We start from the raw sequence: 14,142 nt of genomic DNA on the forward strand, positions 1-14,142 counted from the left end.
CCATGGGTTTTGCAGGCAAGAGTACTGGAGTGGGTTGCCATTGACTTCGCCAATAGTCATCTAATTTATGACAAAGGATGCAAGAATACACAATGGAGAAAAGACAGTCTCTTCAATTAGTGGTGCTGGGAAAAGTGGACAACTACATGTAAAATAATTAAATTGGAACACTTCCTAACACCATACACAAAAATAAACTCAGAATGGATTAAGGACCAAAATATAGGGCCAGATACTATAAAAGTCTTAAAGGAAAACATAAGTAGAACACTCTTTGACAAAAATTGCAGCAAGATTTTTTTGATCTACCTCCTAGAGTCATAAAAATGAAAACAAAAGTAATCCAATTGAACCTAAGTGAAAGGAAACTGTAGCGAAATGAAAAGACAGCCCTCAGAATGGTAAAAAAGCATACTTGAATACAAAGCAACTGACAAGGGTGTGATATCCAAAATATACCAGCAGCTCATGCAGGTCAATATTAAAAACAAAACACAAAAACAACCCAATCAAAGAATGAATAGAAGATCAAAATAGACATTTCTCCAAAGAAGACATACAGATGGTTACACATTTGAAAAGACGCTCAATATCATAAATTATTAGAGAAATAATAAACCCAAAACTAAAGCTAAAGTGTTTTGCAAACCAAAACTAAAATGGGATATCACCTCACAGTGGTCAGAATGGCCATTATGAAAAAGTCTACAAACAATAAATGCTGGAGAGGGTGTGGAGAAAATTAAACCTCCTACACTGTTGGTGGGAATGTAAATCGGTGCAGCCACTATGGAAAACAATGAGGAATTTCCTTCAAAATCTAGAAACAGAGCTACTGTATGATCTAGTAATCCCACTGCTGGGCACATATCTGGAGAAAACCATAATTTGAAAGGATACATGCACCCCACTATTCACTGAAGCAATATTTACAATAGTCAGGACATGGAAGCATTGTAAATGTCCGTTGACAGAGGAATGGATAAAAAGATACAGTACATACCTACAATGGAATACTACTCAGCCATAAAAAAGACAAATGAAAGCCGTTTACAGCAACACAGGTGGACCTAGAGATTATCATACTGAATGAAGTGAGTTGGAATAAGATGACTGTTATATGATATTGCTTATATGTAGAATCTAAAAAAATGAATTTATCTACAAATAGAACTAGAGTCACCAGATACAGAAAACAAACACGGTCATCAGTGGGGAAAACTGAGGGAGGGGTAAATTGGGAGAGTGGGATTGACATATACACACAACTATGGTGGATCAGAAGGTAAAGAATCTGCCTGCAATGCAGCAGACCTCAATTCAATCATTGGGTTGGGAAGATCCCCTAGAAGAGGGCATGGCAACCCACTCCAGCACTCTTGCCTGGAGAATCCTCATGGACGGAGGAGCCTGGCAGGCTAAATTCCAGGGGGCCATAAAGAGTTGAACATGTCTGAGCTGCTAAGCACAACACAATATGTATAAAGTAAATGACTATTAAAGACCTTGTTCTCACAAGTAGGAGATTCCCTACTTTCCAAAGAGATGCCCCTCCCTTCTGCGTTTGGGGCATTTGGTTTGTTTAGTATGACCAGCTGCCCTGTGACAGCTACTTCACTGGTAAGGGTTCTGTTTTTCATGAGTCACTTTGCAAGTGTATACTGAAGAGCATAGCGAGGCAGGACACCAAGGTGAGCAGCATGTCTGTCCCCAAGAGGAGGTTTCAGTCTGTTTGGGATGATAAGATATACTCATGAGAAAACTCATATTTGAGGTGCTGTGAGGTCACCCAGTGCACTAATTCCCTCTCTATATGCCTCTTGAAGTTTCCTTAGGTTCAAAACTTTAGCTTCAGCAAGCACTAATTTGCATACTGCTTTATCAATCCATTAAAATCACTGTTCTGAGAAAGAGCTAGCTAGAAGAAAAATTGGAAGGAACTAATTGGCCCGTGGTTTTTTCCTAAGCTGCCTATCCAGCATTATTGACACTAATTGCAATTGCAGAGTGGCTTGTCACCACGAGATGTCTGGTGTCAATGGGCTTGTTCTGATAAATCTAAACTGGAGGACATTAACAGTAATTACCAATCTCACTCTTATGATTTATAACGATTTTGTTTTCACTGGGGATCATGTGTTGAGATCTCTCCTCTTCTTACTATCTCACTAGAACAATAGGATTTTTTCACCATTGGCTAAGGAAGGTTCTTAAGACAGGCTGGGAAAATAAAGAGACAGTGAAGGGCAGTGTATTCCTTTTATTTGAACACATTTTAGGCAGAATCCCGAAATGTTTTGGTTTGTGAAGGACATGGAACTTCAGAGTGGAGCCACTGTGTCTCCTGAAGGCCCAGCAGAAGCAGCTAGGGTTTTATTTACTCAGGAACAAGGAGGCAGAGGCTGTGCTGATGGAGGGAGTACCCTGAGACCCTCACGGTCGAGCTGTCCAGGGAGACAGTGCTCAGCTAGCTGGCAGGTTGTGAGAATGCGGCAGGGTGATGGGAGGGGGGTCCACCAGGAATCAGACACCTTTTTGCTTTCCTTCCATACCACGCCACTAATAGAAGTGCGTATCAGCTTTCTGTTCAATCTCTGATAAACACAAAATGTTAGTTATCTCCAAAGTAAATCCATGGCACTGTAACAACATTCCATTAATAACACTCTTTGAGTGGAAGAAAAATTTCAAGTTTTCTGCTCTTTTGAACATTCAGATCTTCAAAAAATCAAACTTATGCAAGATCATTTATTTTTATAACTTCGATTTTATTAACCATGTGAATCTTCACACTGTATCCTTTAAGAAGCCTGTCATGATTCTGAAATGTTTACTTACATCTCTAATTATCCATCGGAATCATTCAAGGCCTGTCATGCTGTAAATCAAGTATGTTGTTCTTAAGTTGGGAAGATGAAGAGCCTGTTCCTTGACAAACTTGAATTAATTTACTGAGAGCCTCTGCCTGTTTTTCCTTTGAATCATTAAGCAATAGGGTACTAAAGCATGTGTCTTCTCTGCTGCTTCTGCTGCTGCTGCTAAGGCGCTTCAGTCGTGGCCGACTCTGTGCGACCCCATAGACGGCAGCCCACCAGGCTCCCCCGTCCCTGGGATTCTCCAGGCAAGAACACTGCAGTGGGTTGCCATTGCCTTCTCCAATTATGTCTTCTCTACCCCGGGCTTAATAAAAACTAGAGTTGAGAATAAAAACAAGAAGACTACTTGGAAGATTTCCAGGTGTTTCAGAACACTGACTTTTATGATCTCTAAGCATACGACATAGCACAAGGAGGTACTTATTGATTTGATTTAAAGGTGAGTTATCCTGACAACTGATTTCAAGGAATCCTTCGGGGTCTTGCTTGTTTCTATAACAGTGCATGCCTCCGCTGTGTCATTCACCAGGCCGTGTTCCTATCCTCGTCTGTTCTTCTGGTCTCCCTGATGGCGAGATGACACCTCCTCTTCTGCATCTAGCATGCACCTCAGACAGAGATGGGTCCTGTTGTACAGAATCATCTCTCTTACTTGCCCTCATTGTGATTTCTGCCAAACGTCTCTGTTCCCATCGTCAGCATAGCCTAATTAATACACTGCTGCCTGCTGGTTCCCCATCACACACACCTGCCACACAACCTCTGATGAACAATGGCCCCCATCCGCCTGACACATCACCATCCCCTGGACTGACAGGGAAAGTCACCCAGGGTTACAGGGGCCTGATGGGTCATAGTAACGTGTAACACTGCTCTGCTCTCCTGCTCTTTTCTTCGGTTGCAGATGCCATCCTCTCTGGCAACATGACGCTTGATTTGGAGACTCGTGGTAACTGAACCACACGTGAGAGGATTGATTCACAGTGTGAACTAATAAGGCATCCTGTACACAGTTAGTGACCAAAGCTGTGGAAATACAGACCCATGAACTTGTCTGGACTTAAAGTAGGCCCTTGAGTGAAAATAACAGTCTATTCAGAAGCAAGGCTTTGCCCCTCAAAGAATGCTCGGAGGAAATACCCTCCTTGCCACTGTCTAGGCAGCATGGAAGCCTGAATGGAGGGAATGCGACACAGCAGTCATTGGACCCTCTCTAGAATCTAGACAGAGGAATTAAAGCAGCGAAGTGTGAGGAGAGCAAATTTACTCAGTGAGGGGTGGAGGGTGGGGCCAGGGTGAAGGGTGGGGCCAGGCTGGAGGGGCTAGGTGAATCAAGGAGGCCCTGGGAGTTTCCTTGGCTGCCATGGAAATGGTTCTCTTCTCTGGTCTGCATCCCCTTTTCATCCTGGCTCATCTTCCAGACAGATCCATGAGGCCTCCAGTGAGGAAGGGCCATCTGGGCCCCTCAAGGCAGCCTCACTGTGCACGCTCTGGTCATGGCTGAAGACACACTGGTACCGTGTGCAGGTGTGGGCGTGGGGGCGCTCATCTGCTGCTCCCCCGCCCCCCGAGAGGCAGAGCAAAGAACTGTATTAAAGCGGGAATTTACACTCCCCTCCCCCATAATAAAGACTGTTTAAGAGTCACTGCAGGTAAGGTTTTCAAAGACTAACATATATATATATATATTTCTATATATACCCCAAATCAGCACCTTATTAGAGAACAGAAATTGCTTATAAATACTGTGAAAGTCCCTATTTTCACTTCTTCTACTACTTTGCTTATCTGCATACTAAATACAGATCCAGTGGAATCTTATCTTCCTCAAGAGCATAAATACAGTTCAGCACTTCCATTTATACTCCACTAATTCAAAATTTGTGATAATTCTGCTAGAGTTTGGGTAACACTTATTTTGTACCATTTTAAAAAAGGATTTACTTGGCAAATTAAGAAGAGAAATAAGAGGATAAAAGAGGAAGTTTAACATATTTAAGAGGAAATCATTTTCAAGATCCTTAATAGAGCTTTTTTTGTATTTAAACGATTAATGGAATAATTACAACCAAGCCATCTCATTAATTAAAGGAAACCCAGCAGGGTCTTTATTTGGCAACTGTTTGTTAGCAGAAATATGCCTCCTCCCAACTCTAATTACCCCCTTTCAATCATTGTGATTGTTTCCCCAACATGGAGGCGATTGCTCCAACCAGCTCCTTTATAAGATGCATAAAGCCCTATGTGAACACGTGTCAGTCTGTCTCACATGTGCTTTACGTGATCACAATCCCTGGGATTGTTGGGAGAAGCCCTGGCCCAGGAAAGGTGCACAAGAAGGTGGGATAAGAAGGAGGGTCTACAGTTGACCCCACGATCTGAGACTCATTTCCACAGCCTTGCGTCCCCTGTCCTGTTATGAGGGTACATGTTCTGTTCTGATTTCCTCACATCTCTGTATGACCTGCCCCAGTAGATAGCCTATTGCCTCTCTCTCCTGGATACCAGCCCTTGGACAATGAATGGGCTGCTCTTTCCCTTCCAACACAGTCCCTTGATCAGGTCACTGTCACTCACTAGGATCACTCATGTAGTCACAGTTGGATGTTTAGGAAAAAGTGCAGAAAATGGAGATTCCACCGTGTTTCATTCATTCATTCATTGGCGAGCATGTGTCAGAAGCATGGAGGAGCCCGGCCACATGTCAGCTGTGTGACTTTGGACAAGTTAACTAACCTCACTGTGTCTCACTTTGCTTTTGTGTATAATGGAGGTAAAACTCCTTCTTTATAGGGTTGTTACCAGGGTTTAAATGACTTAATATTTGTGCACTGCTTAGGACAGTGTCTGATGCATACTACTAAATAAAATAAATTCATTCTTTCAATGTTTATTGAGTGTTTCCTATGTGCCAAGTAGTATTCCACATGGTGGAAATACAGAAGTGACCCAAGAGTCAAAAATCCTTGCCCACTCTATGCCTGCTTGAGGAGGCAGAAAATAATCCTAATAAATAATCATGCTTTACCACTAGGAGGTGAGTGCTGTGGAGAGCTATAAAGGCAGTGCTGGGCAGGGCAGGCAGCCAGCCTCCTGTAGGATAGCAGGCCAGCTTTGCTGCACGGCTGGACATGAGGAGGTGTTGGATGGGAGAGGCTGCTAGGTTGGGAGAGGCTCCGATGCAGCAGCTCAGAAAGTGAGTGGATGGGGAGTGGGAGGGAGATGCAGGGAGGGGAGAGGAGAAGACAGGGTGGAAGGGAGCTGAGGGCTAGACTGTGGAGGGGCTCTCAGGTCCTCTGAGAGGAGTGGGGGTCTGCCCAGGGCCAGAGTCTCCGGGAGGCCTGGCTGTGCTGTGTCCTCACACGGTGGCTGTGGCCATGCACCAGGTTTTGTAGGGATGAGAGTCTTTCTGGGAGGAACTGGGTGCCCACAGGGGTCCAGGCAGGGGCACTGAGAACTGGGGCAGGACCCACGTCCCATGTGTCTCTTCCAGGCAAGAGGAGAGGAACGCAACTGCAAGCTGAGAAGGCTTCCCTGCCACCTGCGACAGCAGAAGCCTGAGGCTGCGAACGGGTCATGCCCTCAGGAGAGGGTTTCCCACACGATCAGTATCCCCAAGCGGATGCTACTCTGCCCACACTGCCTCGCTCTCGGTGCTCACTGCGGCCCTGAACTGACAAGCTTCCGGGTGGCTCCCAGGCAGTGAGAAACAGTGTGAGATGTGACATCATTTATTGGCAGAAAAGGAAAGAAAAACAGCAGGAGGAAAGAATCATCTCATATTTGATTTTTATACTTTCCAAGATAAATTTAAATAGAAATTTATTTAATGCATGAAATGTTTTAATTAACTCCTTGGTTCTGTATTTAATACTTTAATTGAAGTCTGAGGTTAAGACACAGCGATCTGATATTTTATCATTACAAGATAACACTGTGGTAACTTTGGTGACCTTCCATCACCATACAAAACTATTACGATGTTATCGACTCTGTTTCCTGTGCTGTACATTATATCCTGCGACTTATTTACTTCGCAACTGGAAGTTTGTATCCTCTTAATCCCCCTCATCTATTTCACTCATCCCCCAATGCCATCCTCTCTGGCAACTGCCAGTTTTTCCTCTGAGTCTGCTTCCGTTTTTTTTTTTTTAAATTTTTGTTTTTAGATTCCACATATAAGTGAAATCACATGGTATTTGGCTTTCTCAGCCTGACTTATCTCACTTAACACAATCCCCTCAATGTTCATCCAAATTGTCACAAAAGGCAGGATTTCCTTCTCTTTTTTACAGCTGAGTAGTATTCTACTGTGTGTATATCTATCTACTTTATCTAGCCATCATTTATCTACCTCATACTTTTACCCATTCATCTATCAATGGACACTTGGTTGCTTCTATATTTTGCCTATTATAAACAATGCCACGAATTATCGTACAGGTGCATATATCTTTTTGAATTAGTGTTTTTGCTTTCTTTGGAAAAATACCTGGAAATGGAATTGTTGGATTATATGGTAGTTCTACCTTTAATGTTTTTAGGACCCTGCATACTGTTTTCAACAGTGGCTGCACCAATTTACATTCCCAACAAGACTGCATTAAGGTTCCCCTTTCTCCACGTCCTCACACAACACTTGTCATCTATTGTCTTTTGATGACGGCCATCTTGACAGCTGTGAGGTGAGATCTCATTGCGGCTTTGATTTGCATTTCCCTCATGATTAGCGATGTCGAGCATCTTTTCATGTGTCTGTTGGCCTCTGTACGTCTTCTTTGGAAAGTGTCTATTCAGGTACTCTGCCAATTTTTAATCTGGTTAGTTGTTTTCCTGATATTGAGATATATGAGTTCTTTGTATATTTTGAATGTTAACCCCTTATCAGACATATAATTTGCTTGCCTGGAGAATCCCATGGACAGAGGAGCCTGGTGGGCTACAGTCCATGGGGTCGCAAAGAGTCGGACACGACTGAGCGACTTCACTTCACTTCTCCATTCAGTAGTCTGTTCTTTCATTCTGTTGACTATTTCCCTCACCATGCAGAAGTTTTTTAGTCTGAGATATTATTTGCTTATTTTTGTTTTTGTTTCCCTTGTTGGAGGAGATGTATCCAAAGAATATTACTAACATTGATGTCAAAGTACTTATTCCTTGTGCTTTCTTCTAGGAGTTTTGTGCTTTCAGGTCTGACATTTAAGTCTCTCTCATTTTGAGTTTATTTTTGGATATGGTGTGGAAAGTAGTTGTGATTCTTGTGCATATAGCTGTCTAGTTTTCCCACAACCATTTTTTGAAGACATTGTCTTATTCCTATTGCTGATTCTTGCCTTTTTTTGAGTAGATTAACTGACCATATAACTATGAGTTCATTTCTGGGCTCTCTGTTCTGTTCTGTTGATCTATGTGTCTGATTTTGTGCTAGGATCATACTGTTTGATTACTGAATCTTTGAGGTATAGTTGAAATGAGGGAATGTGATACTTCAGGCTTTATTTTTCTTCCTCAAAATTGTTTTGGTTAGTCAGAGCCTTTGTGTTTTCACACAAATTTTGGAATTAGTAGTTCTGTGAAACATGCTAATCAGAATTTTGTAGAGATTTTACTGAATTTATAGATTGCTTTATATAGTCCAGGTATTTTAACAATATTAATTCTTCCAATCCATAAGCAACATATATCATCTAATTTGTTTCTGTCATCTGAAATTTCTTTCATCAATATATTATAGTTTTCCTAGTACAGGTATTTTATCTCCTTGGTTAGATTTATTCATAAGTACTTTATTATTTTTGATGCTATTGTAAAATGGGATTGTTTTCTTAATTTCTATTTCTGATAGTCCTTTGTTCATTCAGTTCAGTCGCTCAGTCATGTCCATATCTTTGTGACCCCATGGACGGCAGCACATCAGGCTTCCTTGTCCATCACCAACTCCCAGAGCTTGCTCATTGTTAGTGTATTGTGTATAGTTCATTGTTAGTGTATAGAAATGCAACAGATATCTATACCTTAACATGTATCATGCAACTTTACTGAACTCACTGCTTAGTTTTAACAGTTTTTTTTTTTTGATGGCCTCCTTAGAATAGTCTAATTATGAATAGTCTAATTATAGTATCATGACATCTCTAAATAGTGACAGTTTTACTTTTTCCTTCTCATTTGGATTCCTTTTATTTCTTTTTCTTACCAGATCAGTATGACTTGGACTGCCAATACCATGTTGAATAAAAGTGGTGAGAGTGGGCTTGTCTTGTACCTGATCTTAGAGGAAATGGTAAAAGCTGTGGGTTTGATATATTGCATAAGACTCTTGAGAGTCCCCTGGACTGCAAGGAGATCCAGCCAGTCAATCCTAAAGGAAATCAGTCCTGAATATTCATTGGAAGGACTGATGCTGAAGCTGAAACTCCAATACTTTGGCCATCTCATGAGAAGAACCAACTCACTGGAAAAGACCCTGGTGCTGGGAAAGATTGAAGGCAGGAGGAGAAGGGGATGACAGAGGATGAGATGGTTGGATGGCATCACTGACACGATGGACATGAGTTTGAGTAGGCTCCGGGAGTTGATGATGGACAGGGAGGCCTGGCATGCTGCAATCCATGGGGTTGCAAAGAATCAAACACGACTGAGTGACTGAACTGAACTGAATTGAACTGAGGGTTCTATGTGGCCTTTACCAGGTTGAGATACATTAATCTTTGTTTCATTAGATAGCCTTGTATAAAATTCCCTCTTAAAGCGCTTTTGTTGAATTCCATAGAGTTTGAGTTTTTGCATTATCATTTTCCTTTGTCTCCAGGTGCTTTCTGATTTTGTCCTTGATTTTTTTCAGTGATACACTAGCTGTTCAGTAGCACACTGTTTAGTCTCCATGTGTTTGAACTTTTTGAAGTTTTTTTTTCTTCTTGCAGTTGATTCCTATTTTTGTATCACTGTTATCAAAAAGATGCTTGATATGATTTCAGTGTTCTTAAATTTATTTAGACAGTTTTTGTGGTCTAGCATGTGATCTATCTTGGAGAATGTCCCATATATACTTGAAAATGTGTATTCTAATGCTTTTGGTCAAATGTTCCACATATATATCTATAAGTCTGTGTGATCTTATGTATCATTAAAGGCCAATATTTCCCTATTAATTTTCTGTCTGGATGATCTGTTCATTAATGTAAGTGGAATGTTGATGCCTCTCTACTGTTATTACTCTCAATTTCTCCCTTTATGTTTGTCAGTTCTTACTTTATGTAATTAGTTGCTCCTTTCTTGAGTGCATACATATTTATAATAGTTATAGCTTCTTGTTGGATTCATCCCTTTATCATCATGTAATGTCCTTCTTTTCTGTTGTTAGTCTTTGCTTTAAAGTCTATTTTGTCTTATATGAGTACTGCTACCCAGGTTTTTGGAGAAGGCGATGGCACCCCAGTCCAGCACTCTTGCCTGGAAAATCCCATGGATGGAGGAGCCTGGTAGGCTGCAGTCCATGGGGTCGCGAAGAGTCAGACACGACCGAGCGACTTCCCTTTCACTTTTCACTTTCATGCATTGGAGAAGGAAATGGCAACCCACTCCAGTGTTCTTGCCTGGAGAGTCCCAGGGACGGGGGAGCCTGGTGGGCTGCCATCTATGGGGTCGCACAGAGTTGGACACGACTGAAGTGACTTAGCACCCAGGTTTTATTTCCATTTCCACCGGCATGAAGTACCTTTTTCCATCCTCTTCACTTTCAGTCTGTGTGTGTCTTTAGAACTGATGTCTCTTGAAGGCAGCATATATATGGGTCTTGTTTTGCATCCATTTAGCCACTTTGATTGTATAGCATTTACTCTATTTACATTTAAAGTAGTTATTGATGACTATATATTTACTCCCATTAGTTCATTGTTTTTTGGTTATTTTTGTAGTTCTTTGTTTTTGTAGTTCTTATTTTTTCTTTTTTTCATCTTTGCTCTCTTTCTTTGTGATTTAATGACTATCCTCAGTGTTATGTTTCAATTCTTTTCTTTCTCTCTCCATTTTTGGCATGTGTATCAGTTATAGATTAGTGGTTTGTGGTTACTGTGAGGTTTATTTACAACTATACCTTTATAAATGTATATGATTATGTGGGTGATCACTTGTAATGCATTCTAAAACTATGTAATTTTACCTCCCTCTGTGGGGTGCATGGACCCTTCTTTTGTTGTAGGATCAACTACGGGGGTGTGCTGGTATACAGCAGCTGGCCCTTATACCTGTTGGCTGCAAGGCTCTGCCTCATGCCTAAGCCTCTGACATCAAGTCTTCATCACATACTAAGCAATAAATATCAATAAAAGAGTTCAGTCACTGGCATCAACATCTGCATCATCAAAACAATTTCAAAGGAAAATAATTTTTAAAAATTGTTAAAGTTTTAGCTTACCTGAATATATGTAAACTTTTTGTCATCAAATGATAGCTAAGAATTAAAAAAAATCAAACTTTGGGATTTTCAGGAGGCAAGATGAGGAAAACCAAAGAGAAAAATTAATTGCTTGGGAAAATCTCCAGGAAAAATCCATCTGAAATGAAGGATTATTCTCTCTTCATTTTGTAATATTCAGAAATATAGAGGCATGAAATAAAATTTCGAGATGATTTGTTCCTAACAAGAGCCAGAATTCATTTTTATGTTTCTACTGACGACCAACAATTTTATTTTTTTAATCATAAGGTGGAAATTTTTAACAACTGTGGTGACTAGCCACTTTTTATGATTGACATTTCAGATGAACAAAATCATTATTTAAGTGGGTTCTCTTTCCATTAGATAGAAAAAAAAATCACCAAAGCCAATAAGCACACTCAACTTGTGTGAACATGCCCCAGTCTGAGGATGCTAAGATCCTAGAAGCATCCTGCATGCCAGGGTCACCCACTACCTCCTTTGCACAGCTCAGCACTTCTGAGCTCCTCAGTGCTCAAAGATTCCAACATTTAAGTCACATATCAATAAGCCATATGCTTTCATTAACATCTGGGGCACTCAACATTTCGTTGAGAGATGGGGACAATAGTACTATTTTATCCCTAAACTCTTCAATAATATTCTCACCTTATGGTCACTCCTTTACACTCAGCTCTGTCCTCCACTGTTCCCTCCCTATTCCAGTGACCTTCCAAGGTGCAGGCAGAGTTATTTTTCTCAAAAACAAATTTGATGAGGTTATTGAGCTGCTTATAGACCTCGCATGGTTTTCATCACTTACAGCATAAGTTCCAAATGACTTTAGTTTAGAAAACCAGGTTCTTCTCTGTCTGGTTCTAGCCCTTCTCTGAGCTCTGTCTGTCTACCGGAACCCTAACAATTTAGCCAGACTGATTCAGATCTTTGTGACTCTAGATCTCACTTAAAGGTCCCCACCTCTGGAGCCTTCCTCATCTTGCAGTGGAGAAACAGTCACATCTTCTGTTGTAACCAGTGGTTCTTTTACACATTTCTATTATGTCATCATATTTATGGTTCAAATCATCTTTAATTCTGCTTACTTTTTGTTCTTTTACTCACTTTTGATTCTTTCTCTCTCCAGACAAGACACTTGGTCTTTTAACTCAGAATATTATTTGAAATTTTACTTTAAATTGAAAGTGGGAGAAAACAGAATAATCCAAATGAGATTAGGGAGGAAACTAGGGTGTAGAGCCTAGAACATAGTAGGTACTAAAGAAATGCTTTTTAATGTACGTTTTTAAAAAAATTGTGTCAAAAGTGAAATATAAATAATGCTTTGCATGAGGTCTAGGAGAGAGTGATGAAAACATCTTAGTTTGAATAGGTGCAGTTGATCTAAAACACTATTGTAGGAAGCTGTTTAGAAGCATTAGCTCCTATTGCTTTTGCCTCTAAAGATCATTAGCGAAGGAGTAAGTCACTGGTAAATGAATTTATAATTAAAATATGTTAGTGTTGAGTAACTGACTGGGTCATGGCAATAATTCTCTCTTAGCACATAACCCTATTCATTTTTAATGTTGGCTACAGACTCATATTATATGATTATTCTTTAATGTTGGTGATCAGCTTGCTTTGATATTAGGCAAGAGTATTTGTTTTAATAACATAAATATTTGATGATCCCAGATTCAGAAGGGCAACTGAAGCTCAGCAGAAGATGAGGATGAGTGGGGAAAAAAGAGGCAACAATTAACAGATAATCATTTTATTTTAGATCTTGAAACTTGTGCCTAACACTACTTAATCATACTTGCCTCTTTACAGATCTTCCAAAGGATGAAAAATTGTTTTTGGAATTTTATACTGCTAAAATTAAAAGATTAATTAGAGCCAAGGTATTTTAATATCTTCATGGAGGCACTGAATTTATACACTAATATCTGGATCTAGTCATTTGTTTTGCACAGTTGATAGTTTTATTTTGCACCTTTTTTCTCCCGGTCATTGAGCACCTTTTTGTTCCAGACATTAGGGTAGGACTGATGAACAGGGCAAGACCCATTCTTTTTTTTTTTTTTTTTGGCAAGACCCATTCTTAAGGAGCCTGCATTATGGGGACAGAAACCACAGTCACGAATAAGCAAAAAAAAAAAAAATCATGATAATGCTATAGAGCTGACAAAACAGGCTGCATGTGGAGTATATAACCAACTTCTTTGGGCTGGGCAGCTGGGTCACATGTGTTTTGAGCACTTGCCACTTGCTAGGCCCTGTGGTACAAACTAGGAAATACAGAGATTACTAACATAAGGTCCCAATTTTTAGGTAGTTTTCTGTCTAGCAGAAATGAAATGTTTGGAAATTGATGATCTTACTGGATACCATAAACGCTGTTATAGACCATCCACTGCTATAGCCTGTCCTCTGGGAGCTGTTCTGTATCCGAGAACACAGAGGGAGGAAATGTAACAATTCCTGGGGAGGGCAGGTCAGGGTAAACTTCCAGGGAGTGGGTGTGAGACCTAACAGGTGTGTAAGAATTACTAAGGTGGTGGTAGAACAGGGAAGTTGTATAAACTGGGCTTTCAAGTAGAAAAAGTTCACTTATGAAAATACAGAGGCAGTGTTCCTGGAAAGCGTCAATGGTTCGCTATTGCTGGAGTATAAAGTGTGACTGTGTCTGTGAATGTGTGTGTGTGTGTGCCTGTTTACACACATGCACACAGGTATGCATGCACATGATGCTGCTTGTGTGGACACCTTTAAGGGTAATCCATCCAGTACTCTTGCCTGGAAAATCCCATGGACGAAGGAGCCTGGTGGCCTGCAGTCCATGGG

At 40.6% G+C, this 14,142-nt stretch overlaps 1 protein-coding gene across 3 annotated transcripts in view; it reads right to left on the reverse strand.

The window, feature by feature from the left end:
• KCNQ5 (potassium voltage-gated channel subfamily Q member 5) overlaps positions 1-14,142 on the reverse strand; it is a 632,727-nt gene that overhangs the window by 188,545 nt on the left and 430,040 nt on the right. The gene's annotated exons all lie outside the window — the stretch shown is intronic.

The sequence above is a fragment of the Ovis canadensis genome, chromosome 9, assembly GCF_042477335.2.
Source record: "Ovis canadensis isolate MfBH-ARS-UI-01 breed Bighorn chromosome 9, ARS-UI_OviCan_v2, whole genome shotgun sequence".
NCBI lineage: Eukaryota > Metazoa > Chordata > Mammalia > Artiodactyla > Bovidae > Ovis > Ovis canadensis.